Source organism: Ornithodoros turicata, unplaced genomic scaffold (genome assembly GCF_037126465.1).
Source record: "Ornithodoros turicata isolate Travis unplaced genomic scaffold, ASM3712646v1 Chromosome106, whole genome shotgun sequence".
NCBI classification, from domain to species: domain Eukaryota; kingdom Metazoa; phylum Arthropoda; class Arachnida; order Ixodida; family Argasidae; genus Ornithodoros; species Ornithodoros turicata.
Window position 1 is genome coordinate 310601 of NW_026999294.1, and position 18343 is coordinate 328943.

An 18343-nucleotide genomic window follows, 5' to 3' on the forward strand; every position below is an offset into this window, starting at 1 on the left:
CCCTCCGAAGTATTTTTCTTGCTCATGAGCGAGCATCGATCTTCAGAGTCTTCACTCTAAAAACTCAACTTCACCGCATAGCACGCTCTGCTCGAATACTTACCACGAGGGTTATCGCTTCTGATTCGAAGAGAGAGGGGGGCGTACGCCTTTTTGTGGCAATTTGAAACACGCGATAATTGACACAAAAAGGCGTACGCTTCCCTCTCTCCTCGAATCATAAGCGAAAACCCTATCATTCGTGGCAAAGGTTGGCGCAGAGAGTGCTATGCGGTCAAGTTCTGTGTTCAGAGTGTTCAGCAACATGAGCGGGGAAGTACAGGAATGTGTTTTCGAAAATGATCTACGACTTGGAGTATAGTATTAGGTATACCGGAGATAATGGTCTGTGTGCTATACGCGAGTTCTCAAAAATGTGTACAATTAGCCAATAACATGCATTAGGTGTGACATTCTGAAGCTCACGCCCACATTTTGTCTGGTATATCCATCCAACCGAGCTAGGCTTCTGTCGATGTTACATAAACCGGCGTAGTGTTCACAAGCGTATCAGTACGTACATGGTAGAAGTTGGCCTCCTCTAACCAATCAGCTCAGCCTACGCCGGATGCATGCCCGATATATTCCTCCCGGATGTATCGGGGGTTTAAAAACGACAGCCTGGCCTAACAGAAACAACGGTCGTCTGCGAAACTTGTGCTGTCTTCTGCAAGTAGTAAGTCCCATTCTGTTCCTTGTCTACGTGTCCAGTGTTAGTTGGCTATCGATTTGGCTATGGATATGGCTATCTAAAAAATTAGCGCTCTCCCAGCTGGTGCAACGGGGAGTAATTTCGTTCAGCTTCTAAGAAAATGCGGGGATAATTTTTAAATTGCGCGTAATGCCTTGCAGATATGGGTCAAATGTAGGAGCATAACTGCAATGGGTTATGATTAGGGTTCTTCGTTTTCGGGGGGTGGGGGGTGCTATTTATCGGGCGCTTGGATCACCGTCTGATATGTTATCGGGGAATTTTCGGGTGAAACGAAACGCTTATGAAAAAAGACACTGCAGTGACACTGGGAGGAGACACAAGATTCTTTATATTTCCGCTCGGAACGCTTAGTTAATGACAGCGGTATTCAAACACTTGCCTGAGCTCCATAAAAGCTCGTCTTTGACCCCAGCATGAGGGGATTATCAAAGGAGGACAAATAGGTTGTCACAAATAGCTCTCTTTGTTGATATTATAATCTACTTTTCCGACGATTTACCGAGAAGGACAAGTTGAAGGACCGGAAGGATTTCGGGTAGATATCGGGTATTACCAGATTTAATAACTTGTTCGGGGGGGGAACTATGGTGAGAAATCGGGTTTAAGTCGAAAACGAAGCACCCTAGTTATGATGTACCACTGGATGGGATAGCGTGCGATAACGGGTTTGGCGTGAAGAAAAACATTTTTGACTGGCAATGAGTACCTTAAGTAGCACACGTAAATACCTCGCAACCTATAGTTACCAGATGTGAAAGAGTAAGAGATGTGACATATGCAGCTTCCGTGTGACGTACTGATCAAGCACCAATTCAGCAGAACCAGTACAAAACGGGGCATCCCGATCAATATTCGGTAATTACAACGGCCAGAGTAGTGTCCGGAATACTGGGCAAATGCCCATTGTTTTCGTGTGGTTTTAATAACGCATTTTCAATATTTGAGCACGAATCGGGTGACGAGAAACGTCCTCTATCGTTTTGATACTGTTTATAAATGCCGGCGTTCGTGCCTGTTTTCGCGTAGGTGCCGGAAACTCTGATCGCCCTTATCGAATCGAAACATCGCCTACATCGAAAAATCGCCCTTAAGCAGTGGTGCATGCAGGAGAAATTGACATCGGTCACCGCGCACACTCTTAAAAATGATGGTGGTGGTGGTGGTGATGGCGAAAGGGCTTGCCGTTGTCGGCCTCACGTATGTGGGCAACGTCACGACTGACGCCCTGGGGCCCTGGGCCGACTTCTAGGGGAACTGTGCCGACATATGTCTGAAAGCGTCTGAGGAAAACCCAGGAAAAACCCCAGACAGCACAGCCGGCGTGACGTGCACTCTTAAAAATGAACTTCACCGCGTTGCACGCTCCTAACCAACCATCATCTCGAATGATATCGTTATCTGCCCTGATTTGCTGAAAACGGGAGGCGTACGCCTTTTCTGTGACAATTATGAACAGCATAAGTGTCACAAAAAGGGCCTTCCGTTTTCAACAAATCAGGGCAGATAACGATATCATTCGAGATGATGGTTGGCTAGGAGCTTGCTATGCGGTGAAGTTCATTTTTAAGAGTGCACTGAGCGTTGACTGGGCCTGCTGAGACAGGTGATTTTTTTAGGCAAATCTCCGTGTATGGTTCGTGTCTGATAGTGAAGCGCGGCCTCTGCGGTGAAGCATGTTCCTATTTTGCTCACAGTGTATAAGTTACGGCGCTCAGTGCCGCTAATAAGTTAAGTATGGCGCAGAAGGAAAATGAAGAGCTCCCACAAAGCAATGTGCATGCCTGGTTGTACTGGGTCAGTGGCGACTGACCAGCTCATTTGCTAGTTACAAGCCATGTTCAACGGGACTTTTAGACATGGATGGAGTGGATAAAGTTAAAAGCAGCACCCTCGGAGAACAGGAGGAGGTCCGTATCCGAAGGAACCTATGAGCGATGATTGGTCATGCTGGCATGCAGGGCACAGAAGAGCTTGGTCTAAGCAGGCCACCCTGGAGCACTGCACGGGCTTTCGGGTACGTCCCGCCCGCTTTCTCTTTGCAGGCCGGGCATGCACGTCGCCGGGCCTAGATTCAGCTCGAACCTGTCTAACCCCACTTTTTGCGAGCCACGGTCAACTTTTACAGTCCGCTTCACTGGGTCGGACTGCGTAGGCTACAGATTGGTCGGGGCCGGAAACCTAGAAATTAATCGGGATTGGTACGGAGTCGTCGGGCATCGAACATTCGTAAACCAACGACGCTTCTCAGATTCGCACATGTGACGGATGTGAAGGTCGTAAGAAATACGCATGTTTCTGACAATCTTCAATGTGCGACTGATAAAACGGCATAGATAGAGGCAGACTGATGAAAGAAATTGACTTAAGATGATGTTGAGATGTGGGGAGATATGTTTGGCCAAAATACGCCAAGATCGAGGTTGGTCGCAGCTATGAGGAGGTGTTGAAAGAGGTCCTGGGCCGACTTCTAAGATATCTGAGAGAGTTTGAGGAAAACCCCAGACAGCACAGCCGGGGTTCGAAGCCGGGTACTTCCCTGTCTGCAGTTTATGACACAGTTATGAGGACTTGCCCATTCATTTGGAGGGGTGGTGGCTGCTGAAACACATGAGGGATACTGGTGGTGCCATAGTGAAAGAGTAGCAGTCAAACAAGAGAAACCCAGTCCGTGTCCGTCAGGAATCGTAGTAGAGCTCTAATGGCAAAACGCTGGGATGCTGGGTTGTTTCCGGGCCCTAGAGGAATTTTCAGATTTAATGGACCTGAGCTTGGGTTTACATGGAGGGACAAAAGACAAACACCAAGCGGCTCAAGTCAGCAAATGACTCTTACTCAAAAGACCACATAAATTGTTATGCGAGTACAGACCGTAGGAAAAAGGGCAAGTGACGCAGAAACCAAGGGCAGCTTCAAAGGCGCCTCACTGACGCAATACCCTGACGACTAAAAAATGACTAAAGCTTCCCTCATCTGACGTTTCCTTTTTGCTTGTTGCAGTCTACCAATAACCCAAGTTTCATTCCACACAATACGTTTTTCTATACTGACCTAGTCTTTAGAACTGATCCAGGCGTTACAAGTATAAATAAATAAATGAATACCTTTGGAGGCTGACAAGGAGCTCGGAATAGCTGACGCACTTCAGTTGAAAGAAGCAAGGAACACATCCGTGCAAGAAGCGAAATACAGGGGACGGATGAAGTACTACTTCGACCGTCGCCACAGTGCCAGTGCCCTGACATTCAAATAGGTGACCTTGTGTTTGTGCACACTGGACTTCCCGGACCAATATCAGTCTTACATGGTCCTGTTCCTGTTGTCCAGACAGCCCATAAGCAGGGCATACTTAAAACGATTGGGTACACACACACCAACGGACAGTTTAGACTTGCCACTATTGCCAATGTGTTTAGATACCATCCCAGGAGGGATGAACCCGTGACCCCCCCGCCCATGTAGCCACCCGGGAGAGACGAGAAAGAAGAGGAGTAGGTAGAATAGAATAAAGGAGAAGGTTCTGAGACATCTGAAACTTCTCTCTACCATTTGCTCCCTAAGTCAGCGAAGAAACCTAAAAAAAAGCATGTTCTCTCAGTGTTGCTGAAATCACGTCTTGTTGTCCCACCGAAATCCCCCGCCTGGATAATTCGTGAACAGGTGGAGCCATCGAAGAAATTTCTTTTTGGTAGAGATCTTTGGGACATCGGCCATGAACTGAGTAGTGTGCGGCTCATTTGCAGACACTCACTAATTAAATAAACATGCTAACTTTTAACTCTTACTTCGCACGCTTACGGAACCTCTGTTTTACGCATCGGGACCTTCAGCGAAAAATATTCCAAGAAAAAAAAAAGGCGTCGACACTTAGTGATTTTTCCGAGTAATTAATTGGTTTCGGTTCACATATTTCTTGCGCGGAGCAGTGCGCCAATGCGCTCTTTGGATCAGCTATCCGGCTGTCAATTTCGTGTTCATTCGCCTGACTCGCCTGATTCGTCGCCGCGGGGGGCGACGAAAGATTATATAGGAACAGCCGCAAGAGACGCTTTGGTATTCGTTCTCAAAGCAACTGATAAACAGCGCTGGCGGTTCTGTCGTTCCGTAGGCGAGATAGCGTGCTCTTATCATGGATGATGATGAATGCGCCACGAGCGCTGTGAATGTGGAGTAGTGGGGTACACTCTTAAAAATTAGCTACACCACATTGCGTGCTCCTTAACCATCATCCCGAATGACAACGTTCTCGCTCGATTTGTTGAAAACGGGAGGAGGAGCCTTTTTACGCTTATGTTTACAAAAAAAAAAAAAAAGCGTACGCCTCCCATTTTCCTCACATCAAGGGACAGACCGTTGTCATTCGGGATGATGGTTGGCTAGGAGCCTGCTATGTGGTGTAGCTAATTTATAAGAGTGTACCCCACTACTCCACATTCACAGCGCTCGTGGCGCATTCATTATCATCCATGATAAGAGCACGCTATCTCGCCTGCGGAAGGACAGAACCGCCAACGCTGTTTATCAGTCGCTTTGAGAACGAATACAAAAGCGTCTCTTGTGGCTGTTTCTAATCTTCCTTCGCCCCCGTGCGTGAACGAGGCGGATGAACACGAAATTGACAGCCGGATAGCTGATCCAAAGAGCGCATTGGTGCACTGCTCCGCGCAAGAAATATGTAAACCGAAACCAATTAATTACTCGGAAAAATCACTAAGTGTCGATGCTTTTTTTTTTCTTGGAATATTTTTCGCTGAAGGTCCCGATGCGTAAAACAGAGGTTCCGTAAGCGTACGAAGTAAAAGCTAAAAGTTAGCATGTTTATTTAATTAGTGAGTGTCTGCAAATGAGCCGCACACTACTCAGTTCATGGCCGATGTCCCAAGGATCTCTACCAAAAAGAAATTTCTTCGATGGCGCCATGCACCTGTTCACGAATTATCCAGCCGGGGGATTTCGGTGGGACACCCGGTACGTAGTTGTAATTGTTTCTTGTCGTAACAAGACAGAAAGGTGGGTGAACAACCTACTTCCCACTGGCCAGGCGTGTTCTAAAATTCTGGTAATATATAGCATGTCCATCTTTCCAATACAGCGCTGTCGCTGACACAGTGAAGAGCATCAACCAATCATGAAGGTCCTTCTCCTGTTACTCGTCGTCATTGGATGTGAGTATCCATGTCAACGTTACCGAAACATTTCCAAATGTTTACGATGCTGTAATAATTCTATTGCAGTGGCAGCAGCTGATGCCTGGCGTGAGTGGGGACGTAGAAGTGCTGATCCCGGTAAGAATATCATTTTACACATTCATCGTCGATGAATACTAGTAATATGCTGGATAGCTTTTAATGAAAGATCATTAGTCGGCTGACTCCACCTTTATAGGGTTTAGGACCCTGATTGGATAATAATAATAATAATAATAATAATAATCCATGAAATATCCAAGTGGTTTTAGATCTACAACATAAGAGGGTAGTCAGTCAGCACAGATTGTTCCATAAGAAGATATCCAGCAGACTTATCTTTTTTTTAAAGAAGAGAGACGGTTATACTGCACCGTCTCGCGTTTTCTCGATGTGAATTGAGACTGTCCTACACTTTTAAAAATAAACTTCACCGCATTAGCACGCTCCTAGCATCTCGAATGATATCGTTATCTTCGTTGAAAACAGGGGTCGTACTTCTCCCGTTTTCAACAAATCCGAGCAGGTAACGGTATCATTCGCGATTATGGTTTGCTAGGAGCGTGCTGTGCGGTGAAGTTCATTTCTAAGAGCGTAGGCTGTACTAGACCAGCGTTTCCCAAACTTTTGGCGGTGACGGACCCCCGGAAGCGATGAGAACCAATTCACGGACCCCCACACACACACACAAATATACTGGGATAGTCGCTGTGTACACTGCATTGCAGACTGCGTTTAATATGCGCGACAGGGTATAACGAGGAACGAAATCAATGTCATCTCTCAAGATTGATAATAGCAAACAGAGGTATCATCTGTAGTGCCACCATCGCTGCAAGATGTCCGCAGGCTGCCAAATATAAAATGCGCTAAACACAGGAACACTCTCAGTCAGTTCGAACTCGAAGCAAAACGATTGACGCACTGTATTTCCCATGCTAGCCAGTGCATAACCAGCAACCTCGTCAGCTGCTGCGTGCTTTCGATACAGCTTCAGAAACCATGCCGGACTGGATTCTTCTTCTTGTTTGTATGTGTATGACTCGGACAAACGTGCGTTGCAGGACTTTTCTATCAGAAATTAGAAGCTAGCCGTTGAAGCATGCGTGTAGCAATTTTGGAAGTTCTGGGTGTTTGGAAATCGGGCAGCATGTACGAGCGCGTGTTTGTTGGGACGAAAATCCTCACTCAAATGTGAGAGACGGTCGCAGACCCCCACGGACACTCTCGCGGACCCCCAGGGGTCCGCGGACCACACTTTGGGAAACACTGTACTAGACCATGTTGTTCCTACCCTCATAAAAATGAACTTCACCATATAGCACACTCCTAGCCAACCATCATCCCGAATGACAACGTTCTCGCCCCTGATTTGTTGAAAACGGGAGGAGGAGCCTATTTTGTGTCATTATGCACTGCACAGAATAGGCTCCGCCTCCCGTTTTCAACAAATCAGGGGCGAGAACGTTGTCATTCGGGATGATGGTTGGCTAGGAGCGTGTTACGTGGTGAAGTTCATTCTTAAGAGTGTACTCACGTCCCGTGCATTTACATCGAGCGTAGTAACCATGTCAACGTTAAGATGTCCAAATGTTTACGATGCTGTGATAATTCTGTTGCTGAGGCAGCAGCTTATTACGTGCCTGGGTTGGCTCGTAGAAGTGCTGGTCCCGTTAAGAATATCATTTTACACACCCATCGTCGATGAATATTAGAAATATGATGGATAGCTTATAATGAAAGAACATCAATCGACTGAGTCCACCTTTATAGGGTTTAGGACCCTCATTGGGTAACAATAATAATAATCGATGAAATATCCAAGTGGTTTTAGACCTACAACATAAGAGGGTAGTCAGTCAGCACAGATTGTTCCATAAGAAGATATACAGCAGACATATCTATTAAAAAAAAAAAAAAACAGTCATACTGCACCGTCTCGCGTTTTCTCGATGTGGATCTATAGACTGTCCTAGGCACTACTAGACCATGTTGTTCCTGCTCACGTCCCGTGTATTTACGTCGAGCGTAGTAACCACGTCCACGTTTCCGAAACATGTCCAAATGTTTACGATGCTCTAATAATTCCATTGCAGAGGGACCACCTCCCTTTGCTTGGTTGGGACGTAGAAGTGCTGATCCTGGTAAGAATATCATTTTACACACCCATCGTCGATGAATATTAGAAATATGATGGATAGCTTATAATGAAAGAACATCAATCGACTGAGTCCACCTTTATAGGGTTTAGGACCCTCATTGGGTAACAATAATAATAATCGATGAAATATCCAAGTGGTTTTAGACCTACAACATAAGAGGGTAGTCAGTCAGCACAGATTGTTCCATAAGAAGATATACAGCAGACATATCTATTAAAAAAAAAAAAAAACAGTCATACTGCACCGTCTCGCGTTTTCTCGATGTGGATCTATAGACTGTCCTAGGCACTACTAGACCATGTTGTTCCTGCTCACGTCCCGTGTATTTACGTCGAGCGTAGTAACCACGTCCACGTTTCCGAAACATGTCCAAATGTTTACGATGCTCTAATAATTCCATTGCAGAGGGACCACCTCCCTTTGCTTGGTTGGGACGTAGAAGTGCTGATCCTGGTAAGAATATCATTTTACACACCCATCGTCGATGAATATTAGAAATATGATGGATAGCTTATAATGAAAGAACATCAATCGACTGAGTCCACCTTTATAGGGTTTAGGACCCTCATTGGGTAACAATAATAATAATCGATGAAATATCCAAGTGGTTTTAGACCTACAACATAAGAGGGTAGTCAGTCAGCACAGATTGTTCCATAAGAAGATATACAGCAGACATATCTATTAAAAAAAAAAAAAAACAGTCATACTGCACCGTCTCGCGTTTTCTCGATGTGGATCTATAGACTGTCCTAGGCACTACTAGACCATGTTGTTCCTGCTCACGTCCCGTGTATTTACGTCGAGCGTAGTAACCACGTCCACGTTTCCGAAACATGTCCAAATGTTTACGATGCTCTAATAATTCCATTGTAGTGGCAGCAGCTCTAAAGCCTATGTTGGGACGTAGAAGTGCTGATCCTGGTAAGAATATCATTTTACACACCCATCGTCGATGAATATTAGAAATATGATGGATAGATTATAATGAAAGAACATCAATCGACTGAGTCCACCTTTATAGGGTTTAGGACCCTCATTGGGTAACAATAATAATAATCGATGAAATATCCAAGTGGTTTTAGACCTACAACATAAGAGGGTAGTCAGTCAGCACAGATTGTTCCATAAGAAGATATACAGCAGACTTATATGTATTAAAAAAAAAAGAAAACAGTCATACTGCACCGTCTCGCGTTTTCTCGATGTGGATCTATAGACTGTCCTAGGCACTACTAGACCATGTTGTTCCTGCTCACGTCCCGTGTATTTACAACGAGCGTAGTAACCGTGTCAATGTTTCCGAAACATGTCCAAATGTTTACGATGCTGTAATAATTCTGTTGCAGAGGCAGCAGCTCAGTACATGAATCTGGAGGATGATCGTAGAAGTGCTGATCCCGGTAAGAATATCATTTTACACATCCATCGTCGATGAATATTAGTAATATGATGGATAGCTTATAATGAAAGAACCTCAATCGACTGAGTCCACCTTTATAGGGTCTAGGACCGTCATTGGGTAACAATAATAATAATCGATGAAATATCCAAGTGGTTTTAGACCTACAACATAAGAGGGTAGTCAGTCAGCACAGATTGTTCCATAAGAAGTTATCCAGCAGACTTATCTATTAAAAAAAAGGGGAAACAGTCATACCGCACCGTCTCGCGTTTCCTCGATGTGGATCGAGACTGTCCTATAAGATGTACTAGACCATGTTGTTCCTACTCACGTCTCGTATATTTACAACGTGCGTAATTAATCACCTTGAACTGGGCGTATTTTTATTTTTTTTTGCGTCCGTAGAATCCTTGTAAGAACGTCATTTTACTCTCACAAAACTCATCCATTGTTATTGAATAATAGTAATATGCTGGACAACTTTTAATGCAAGTACCTCAGTCTGTTGACTCCACCCTTCGCTTACACCAATCACATCTTTGCCGCATCTGACGTTGTACCCATCTTGTCATAGCCCACGCAATGCGATAGATTAAGATCCACTAAAACGCTCAACGCATCAGCACAGACATGTGTCTCCTGCTATAAAGACGATTATCACATTCGTGTCACATCAGATTAGTGTCCGTAGCGAACGCTGATATGCTGGGTAACCACAAGGGTCAGCACACCGTCATCATGTCCGGCTGCAGGCACGCCCTCTATGTCTGTGATGATGAATCTGAGAAGAGATCCTTCGACCTTTAGATTAAAAACCTCGGACATCGAAAGAAGGGTGATACGTGCTCGTTACACTCATGTTGAGAACACACAACGAGTCTTAGGTCTTAGGTTACATGCAGGTATGTGGCGTTGACTAAGCGGTGGTTGTGCTGTGTTCGCTGACTGAAGTTGGCATGGAGGAAAGACGACAAGGAGGCGTGCTCTTCTTCAGAAAAGAGAAGTGACGTGAGGATGGGACATGAGCTGTGGCTTCTTTAGAGGCACGCGGGGGTCACGTTACCTGAATAGCCCAATAGGGTCGCTTTGCACACGACACTTTGGGGGGCACTTTGACGCGCTAGACCGCACCTCTCGAAGTATTCCGAAACTATGCGTTGAGGTCTCCCGTAGAGATGTGTGTAATCGAAAGTGAAAAACGAGCGGTGATGTCACTGGAGTGGCCACCAATCTCGGCTTCACTTCTCAGAGCAATAGGACTCCTCCCCTCTTTTCTTCCTCCATGGAAGTCGGTCTCACGTTAGTGGTCAGTGTCTCTATGTGCATGAAGATGGGGATGACGATGGTAAATGATGATGTGGATGAAGAGACAATAAAATAAATCTGGATCAAGAGACGATGCCTCTTCGTCGGGTCTAAGATACGTCTTTTCCTCTTTGAGTTGTCACGACATCCAATATGTTGTCCGAATGAGACTTCCTCCGCGACAGCAGAGAGAGAATCGTTTTCGTGTATACCTGTTCATCAAACCACAAACTATGTCCAGTAGCCAATCAGATACTACAGCCCAAATTCAGCCAGGGAAATATTGCAGAACTTGCAATGTTTGCAAAACGCGAAGAGTACGTTTTGGTAATTTAGGACATGAGAAAAAAAAAAAAGAAAGAACTCGAAATGAACAATGTAATCAGCACAAAGTAACCACAGCATAACTTTGGCTACCTTTATGCTAACACTTTTCCGCCATTAGTGAGCAGTGGCAGTGCAAGACGCATCGTGAACACAGGAGCTTTCTTGGAAGCCCCTCTAGCAACGTGGGCGGAGCGTGACGCTCCACCTTGAGGGTGACGTTGAGGATGAGGTGTATGCAATCTGGGCGACTACCTTTGACGAGAACAGGTCTCCTCTACACTCTTAAAAATGAACTTCACCGCATAGCACGCTCCTAGCCCAACCATTATATCGAATGATATCGTTATCGGCACAGATTAGTTAAAAACGGGAGGCGTACGCCTTTTCTGTGACACTTGTGCTGTTCATAATTGTCACAGAAAAGGCGTACGCCTCCCGTTTTCAACAAATCAGTACAGATAACGATATCATTCGAGATAATGGTTGGCTAGGAGAGTGATATGCAGTGAAGTTCATTTTTAAGAGTGTAGTCAAAGGTAGGAAAACAATACTATCCTGGAGAGTGGTGGGTCCGCTTGCGGAAGACATCTTTCCCTTGCCCAATAATAAGATGCTTCGTCGCTTCGGGTTCGTTATAGCAAGGGGTTTACGAACGAATGCGGTATTCCAAGCAGCACAATGCACTGAAAGTCGAGTGTAATAGGTGTGGATGGTATGTGTCTTCTCAACGCTCTAAGATGAAAGTCACTGAAAAGGTTAGCCAGCTATACGACTCGAACCCATACATCTTCTGGATTACCGCGGTTCAAGCTCTACCGATTGAGCTAAGCTAACAGTGATGTGGGTTCGAGTCTTGCAGCTGTTTAGCCTTTTCAGTGACTTTCATCTTTCATCGTTAATTTCTTAGGCAATTTGAGACATTGTATGTATTTCTGCTTTCTACGTTGTTTGAGCCCTATAACATCCAGTTCTCTCATTATGAACGTTCTTTAGTTTCACCATTCTGTTCAAGGCCTTCCCGTCCACCCCTATTGCACTCGACCTTCAGGACATTCACCGACGACGCCTGCGCTTGTAACAGGGTTGGGGACTTTACGAGATTCAGAGACGAGATTCGCCTAGTTAGACATAAGAAATTTGAAGAAAAAGCTACTGCTGTGAAAACATATACTCGCGAAAAGCATCAGAAGCTGTCTTACAGAAGCCCTTACTGTCATGCACGGAGTAAGAACTCCGGAGCACGGAGCATCCACGGAGCATGTACTCCGTGCTCTCAGGCAACACACCTTGCGGAACAGACATCTGTATTACTCGTGCGAACGTCTGGTGACGTGAACATCTTGAAATCGGAATTTCCTCGATGTATTTGCGACGCAACTTTTGCTCGCGCACTATGTTCCTGCGTACAACCATCTTCCTGCAAAAACAGCTGTCCCTGTAATAAGACGATCTATCACTCTTAAAAATGAACTTCACCGCATAGCACACTCCTAGCCAACCATCATCTCGAATGATATCAATATCTACCCTGATTTGTTGAAAACGGAAGACGTACGCCTTTTTTGTGACACTTACGCTGCTCATAATTGTCACAGAAAAGGCGTACGCCTCCCGTTTTCAACAAATCAGGTCAGATAATGATATCATTTGAGATTATGGTTGGCTAGGAGCGTGCTGTGCGGTGAAGTTCATTTTTAAGAGTGTACATGCCCTCCGTGTTTCCCTGTACAGTTTGAGGAGGACGCGATCCACAGAAAAACAGAAAGAAAAACCGCTGGACATCCCCCAAGAAAACTCAAAAAAGGGCCGAGATGTCGTCATGTGGAATAGAGTGATCTATGAGTTATACCGGCATACCTTGGACAAAAAGAAATATAACATTGGCTGCTGCAGGGGGTCAAGATATCCTTTGTCGTGGGGTCAATCGGTATCGAAAAAGAATAAGAAAAATCTGTATCGCCTAACAAAAAACACCCTGTATAAACACCAGTGAGATATATAAGAATTGTGCACGCGGTAGGGCGCTTGTCATGCCAGGAGCTTTGTCCCTAGTCATCAGGAGGAATCTGTTAAGATAAAAGAACGGAAGCGAGTCGACGAGCTTAACCTGTAGGTCACGAACCTCGGCTGCGCACTGTGGACAAAACCCCAGGGTTCTGGTTGACAGGTGGACGGAAGTTTTTGGATTGGGTATGATTTCACGCTGCTGTCTGCTGTTCTGGGAAGGGAAAGCTAATACCAAAATGACTTTAAAGGAATGGTGTTCATTCAAGTGTACAGAGATGGGGAGATTTGCTTTCTTCATTATGTCGCATTTATGGGTTTTAAAACGAATTCTAAACGTAGCTACAGTTTGGCAAATGTATTGTGCTTCGCAGAGATTACACTCCAATAAATATACCCTCTCAAGCCTCGCAAGGGACGCAGATGCAGACCATAGGCACTGACCACAGCACAAATTTTGAGTTAAAGTTAATGACGATTTCGACTGCAACTCGAGCAAAGACATTTTTTTTTTGTTAGGATGTAATCTCTGTTGTTGTTGTTATTGTAATCTCGGATTGTTACTGGCCATTAAAGATAAACATGCAGCTCAGCCCTGACAGTTGATTCAGATAATGGAAGCAGACCGGTTCCGAAATGAGAATTTCTACGTTTTTTAAATGTTTTAGCGCGGGTGTGCCTTTTTTAGTAACGAATACGAATGTGCGCTTGCACTATATTCAATGTAATCTCTGTAAAGCACAATGCACTGACCAAACTGAAACTACTTTCCAGGATTGGTTTTAATAACAATAAATCGGACATAACAAAACAAACCAATTCTTCTGAACCTGGCCATTCTTTTAATACTCCAGCCGATTCATCTTGCAATCGATTTTCCCTTCCTACCACAGCAGACAACAGCGGAAATCATACCTAATCCACAAATTTCAGTTCACGATCAACGAATACCCAGCCATTTTGTCGCCAATGCGCAGCCCAGGTTCATGACCTAGGTTAAACTCGCTGACACACTTGGGTTTTTTTCTCCCGTTTTCTTTTACCCTTACAGATTCCACCTATTGACCAAGGACGATACTCCAAGAAATTATTCCCTCGCATATCTCTCCCGAGAAACGCTGACCCCGTATATCATTGTAATATTAACGTCCCCGCAGTTGACTTTTTACTAGCTGGGTTGTGAGGAAATATTGCAAGTGCATTCTTTTGCAGCGCCTCGAAATGTAGGCGTATTTGGGGAATTATTAGTGCATCACGTGTGTGGTGGAACAAATTCCGAGTCACTTTTTTTACTCCGCTCGCGGGAGCAGGTCGCTGCTTTCTATGCTGAGAGAAGAGGCCACAAAGGTGAGCATGTTCGTTTTTCTCCTCACTAGACGCAACAAAGACTCCCCGTTGTGGAAGCACAGGTCATATTCTGCTCGAGAAGAGGTACCCACCTACAACAACCGCAACCTAGAGTCGTGCTCAACTTGAGAAGGGAAAGAAATCGAGCCAGTCAGCTCTCAAAATATTCTTGTGCTGGAAATAGGATGGCTGGACACAGAGAGGTCACGCTCACTCTTCAGCCCATTATACTCACTCAGCGTCCGTATTGGCTGTTAAGACAGGCCACACGACACTATACGCCACATGGTGGTGCTGAAGTATTTCTCCTGGCTCGTTATTTCGACTCCTTATCTCCAAGGCGTATGTAGTTGACGCGGACTAGATTTCCTTTTAGCAGTGAGGTGACATTTTTAACGTCGTTCGAAATTCTGCCTCTTCTGTCAAGACGCACACCAGGAGTTACCATGCAAAATATTTTCTCTCTGCGGTGCGTTATAGGTTGGCAATAAAATTTACAAAAAAAGAAAGAAAGAAGAAAAAAAAAACAGAAGCCGCAGACGGCCGACACGTTTCTCGCGTGTAGTATTGGAGGTTCCACGCCTTAGGCCCGTTTGCATGAATACGACAGAAGCGTATCGAATCGACTTCAAACAGGCGAGAAGATGATGCGACACCGTTTACATGGATGCGCATCGAGCCCAGACCGGAGGTGGCGCCACGCCATGTCATATTGGAAAGTTAGAGGTGCACTTCCTCAACCACGGTGTCAGAGCGAATCGAAAACCGGAAGCGAAAACCGAAAAAAACGCTATTTTGGTGCGAACCGGAACGGAATCGAAACCGTATACGTTTTTTTCGCTCAGGAGGGAAACCGAAAAATTTATTTAACGGTTTTCGGTCCAAGCAAAAACTTCGCCGGTTTGGACTACGAGTAGGCGAATGAAACAGTCGTCGTGTGTTCTCAAGTAATGTCATGGACACATCACGAGGGTTACGGTTATGGTGCAATGTACGTCGGTAGAGTATGACCCTTAGGCTCCCTTTGTAACATTTTATCGTTCGCGCACATAGACTTCGATGTACATGTGACCGGTTGTGACTCTCTATCAATGTGCGACCCAAGGGGGCTGCGAAACGGCTTCTCTATCGGTAATCTCTCGTAACATGTCTCTTGTTTGAGAGCAGCGAAGTTGAATACATGTACGTATCCGCGAGGCAAGCGCGTGCGAAGTGGCGCCTCTTTTGTGGGCAGGACACGAAGAAAAGGAAATGGAGCCGTCGAGCGCGTTTGTGAGTGAAGGTGTTCCTCGATTTGCGACGTACACGTGCGGTAATGCTTGCTGGCGAGAAAGCAGAAACAGGCATTCGGATGGGACGCGATCGCACCAATCGAGCAAGAAAGTACTTTACGTATGACATCACAACAAAGTCCGTCTGTACCATGCGCTTTAAGAAAGGAGAATGCCTATTTGAACAGACAGTCACCTGTAGGAGCCAGGAGCTACCAATTTCACAGCTGCCTATTAATATTAAATACCATGTATGCATATAAACGGGTTTACATTTTGCAGCATTGATTTTTTTTCTGAGAAAGAATATGTCCACCAGCGGAACCGGTTACAACCAGTATGAACCGTTATTTTTTTGCTCCGGAGCAGAACCGGTACCGGAGCGTTTATGATAGAACCGGAACGAAAAACGTTTCGGATCGACACCCTGTCCTCAACTACTGCTGTTTCCGGTGTCCCGCTACCTTCGCACCGAACATTAAAACGTCGAAAACGTAGCATGTACGCCCCATTTTCGAGCGTATTTCAGAATGAAATCTGCCCTAGGGCTGCAAGCCCTGCTGCTTCTGTCAGTATAGACTAGCCTACATATCCAAAAAGGAGCGTGGCTGGGAACTCCCTAATATCACAGCTTTGTCATCCTGACTAGGAGTAGCAGACGACACAGCTAGCCCGCAGCTGAACGCCACTTCCCATAATCCTCCCTTCCTCCTTCGATGCGCATCGTCTGTTTGGATGCACAATCTGAACACGCATTCAGTGTCTTGATCCACCTCTGTTTAGCGAATTGAATACGACACGCTCTCCTAGCGAATTGAACCGTTTACATGGGTGGATTTGATTCGACAACTGGATACGATACGCTTGTGTCGTATTCATGTAAACGCGACTCTTGTTTCTTTCTTTTTGCTTCGCAGCTCACGTAACCTTTATACATTGAGCTGTGCCGCTGTACGTTTCTGGTCACGTGAGGGGAGTAGCATACGTCACAACGTGCTCTCGTTCTGCGAAGCGTTCTGTTCACGAGGAGAACGATTTTTCAAAGGTGTGCGGTACAGAGTCCTACCGCTCGTTCCGTAGGTCACATGCGTTCATTGTTCTTTTGCGGGAACCCATTTTATTCCTTGGAAAACACCCTGCATCGAAAAAGAAACAAAGGCGTCACCTCAGTGCTTCCTTAAGTTGAACACAAGTATATAGTTACCATAGTTGAGCTGCTTCTACTCCTGCTACTTCTTTTGTCATTCCGCCCTGCTGGTACCGTGAAGCAACTATCATAATGCACGGTGTACTGTCAAGAGAGAGAGAATGTGTGTATGCGTCCACTCCGGGATAGCGCTGGAAAACACAGAAAAGGCTTCTAGTTTTAATTCGTCAAAGAATGCAGTCGATGCCAAAGCATCTGGTCGTCAGGGGCATCGGTGTAACAGAAATTGTATTTCTTTGTGTGGTTTTGTATCTTTTAATATTGCGTGCTAGATATGCTATGACAAGTGTTTTTATGTTGCGTCCATGATTATTGTATTACAACCGTGTACTGCACGACCTGTCCAAATTAAAGTCTGTAACCTCTATCTTGCAGGGTGACGAGCGACAATAAAAGTACCTGGTAACCAAGCTCGAAATGACGGTTTGCTCTTTTTCTTCGTGTCAACCGACCACACAAATAAACGGCACATGGAGAGATTACTAAATTCAGTGTTGCTAATTTGAGTGCATAGGTACAGTCTGCGACGACTGCAGTGCGTGTACACTGTAAAGTAACAGAATGTCGATGAATGTGTTATTTAAACAACTGCTACTCGGGAACACAGGTGGAGAGAAGTCAATGGCCTTCAATGCCGCCCGCTTAAAATTTAGAGATTGGAAACCTTACTTAGCGCAGAGACAGTGCACCTGACCCACTGAAGGCAACGAAAAGGACGGGCAGCTTTATTTTGCAAAGGGACGCTCTTATTCTGGAGTAGTTGTCTATTTTAAGTGTTGTGAACACGAAGCGCCGTCACCCACTTGAGGTAAGTCGCGCTGCGAGGAAGGACGTGGCCAGAGGGCATCAGATCCAGAGAGAAATCCATAAAGAAATCAGGTAATGTTATGCAAGAAAATGTAGAACATATTGGTTGACTTTGAACGTGTCGAAGCAACAAGAAACGGTCGAGGACGGCCTGCGTCTCCAGCTAAGTCTCCCAACGTGGTTTATGTTACACGACGAGCTCGTTGCAACAACTATCATTAGAAAAGACCCAAGGACAGTATAGTGAAGTCTGTCTTCGGATCTTCCCAAATCCTGTGGGTGCCTGTGCGCAGAGAGCATGTACAATATTCCAACTAGGCAGACTTTATTCTGAAGTGTACTCTACCTAAAAGTTCAAACTATTGCTAAACGTTTCTGGCGCTAAAAAGGAAGACCTCTGTTCAAGCAGCCTCTGTTCAGCGACGTCTGAGCAGCCTGTTCTTAGCGTACCATACTCCCACGACTTAGCGCACAGTAGTAGTTATTGGCCATCAGTTTAGCCCATTTAAAATTTGAAAGTTATTGCATCATACAGTGAGTGAATACAAGCGGTCAGTTGACAGACAAGACA

At 45.3% G+C, this 18343-nt stretch overlaps 1 long non-coding RNA gene across 2 annotated transcripts; it reads left to right on the forward strand.

Moving 5' to 3' along the window:
• Positions 1 to 630: 630 nt before the first annotated feature.
• LOC135371388 (uncharacterized) lies at positions 631 to 17452 on the forward strand. Of its 2 annotated transcripts, XR_010415581.1 has the most exons (5): positions 631 to 715; positions 5844 to 5916; positions 5986 to 6036; positions 14451 to 14487; positions 17341 to 17452. It is a non-coding gene; the product is annotated as an uncharacterized LOC135371388 (long non-coding RNA). The 2 variants fall into 2 exon arrangements; XR_010415582.1 differs by lacking the exons at positions 14451 to 14487; positions 17341 to 17452 and adding an exon at positions 8034 to 8061.
• Positions 17453 to 18343: the final 891 nt, after the last annotated feature.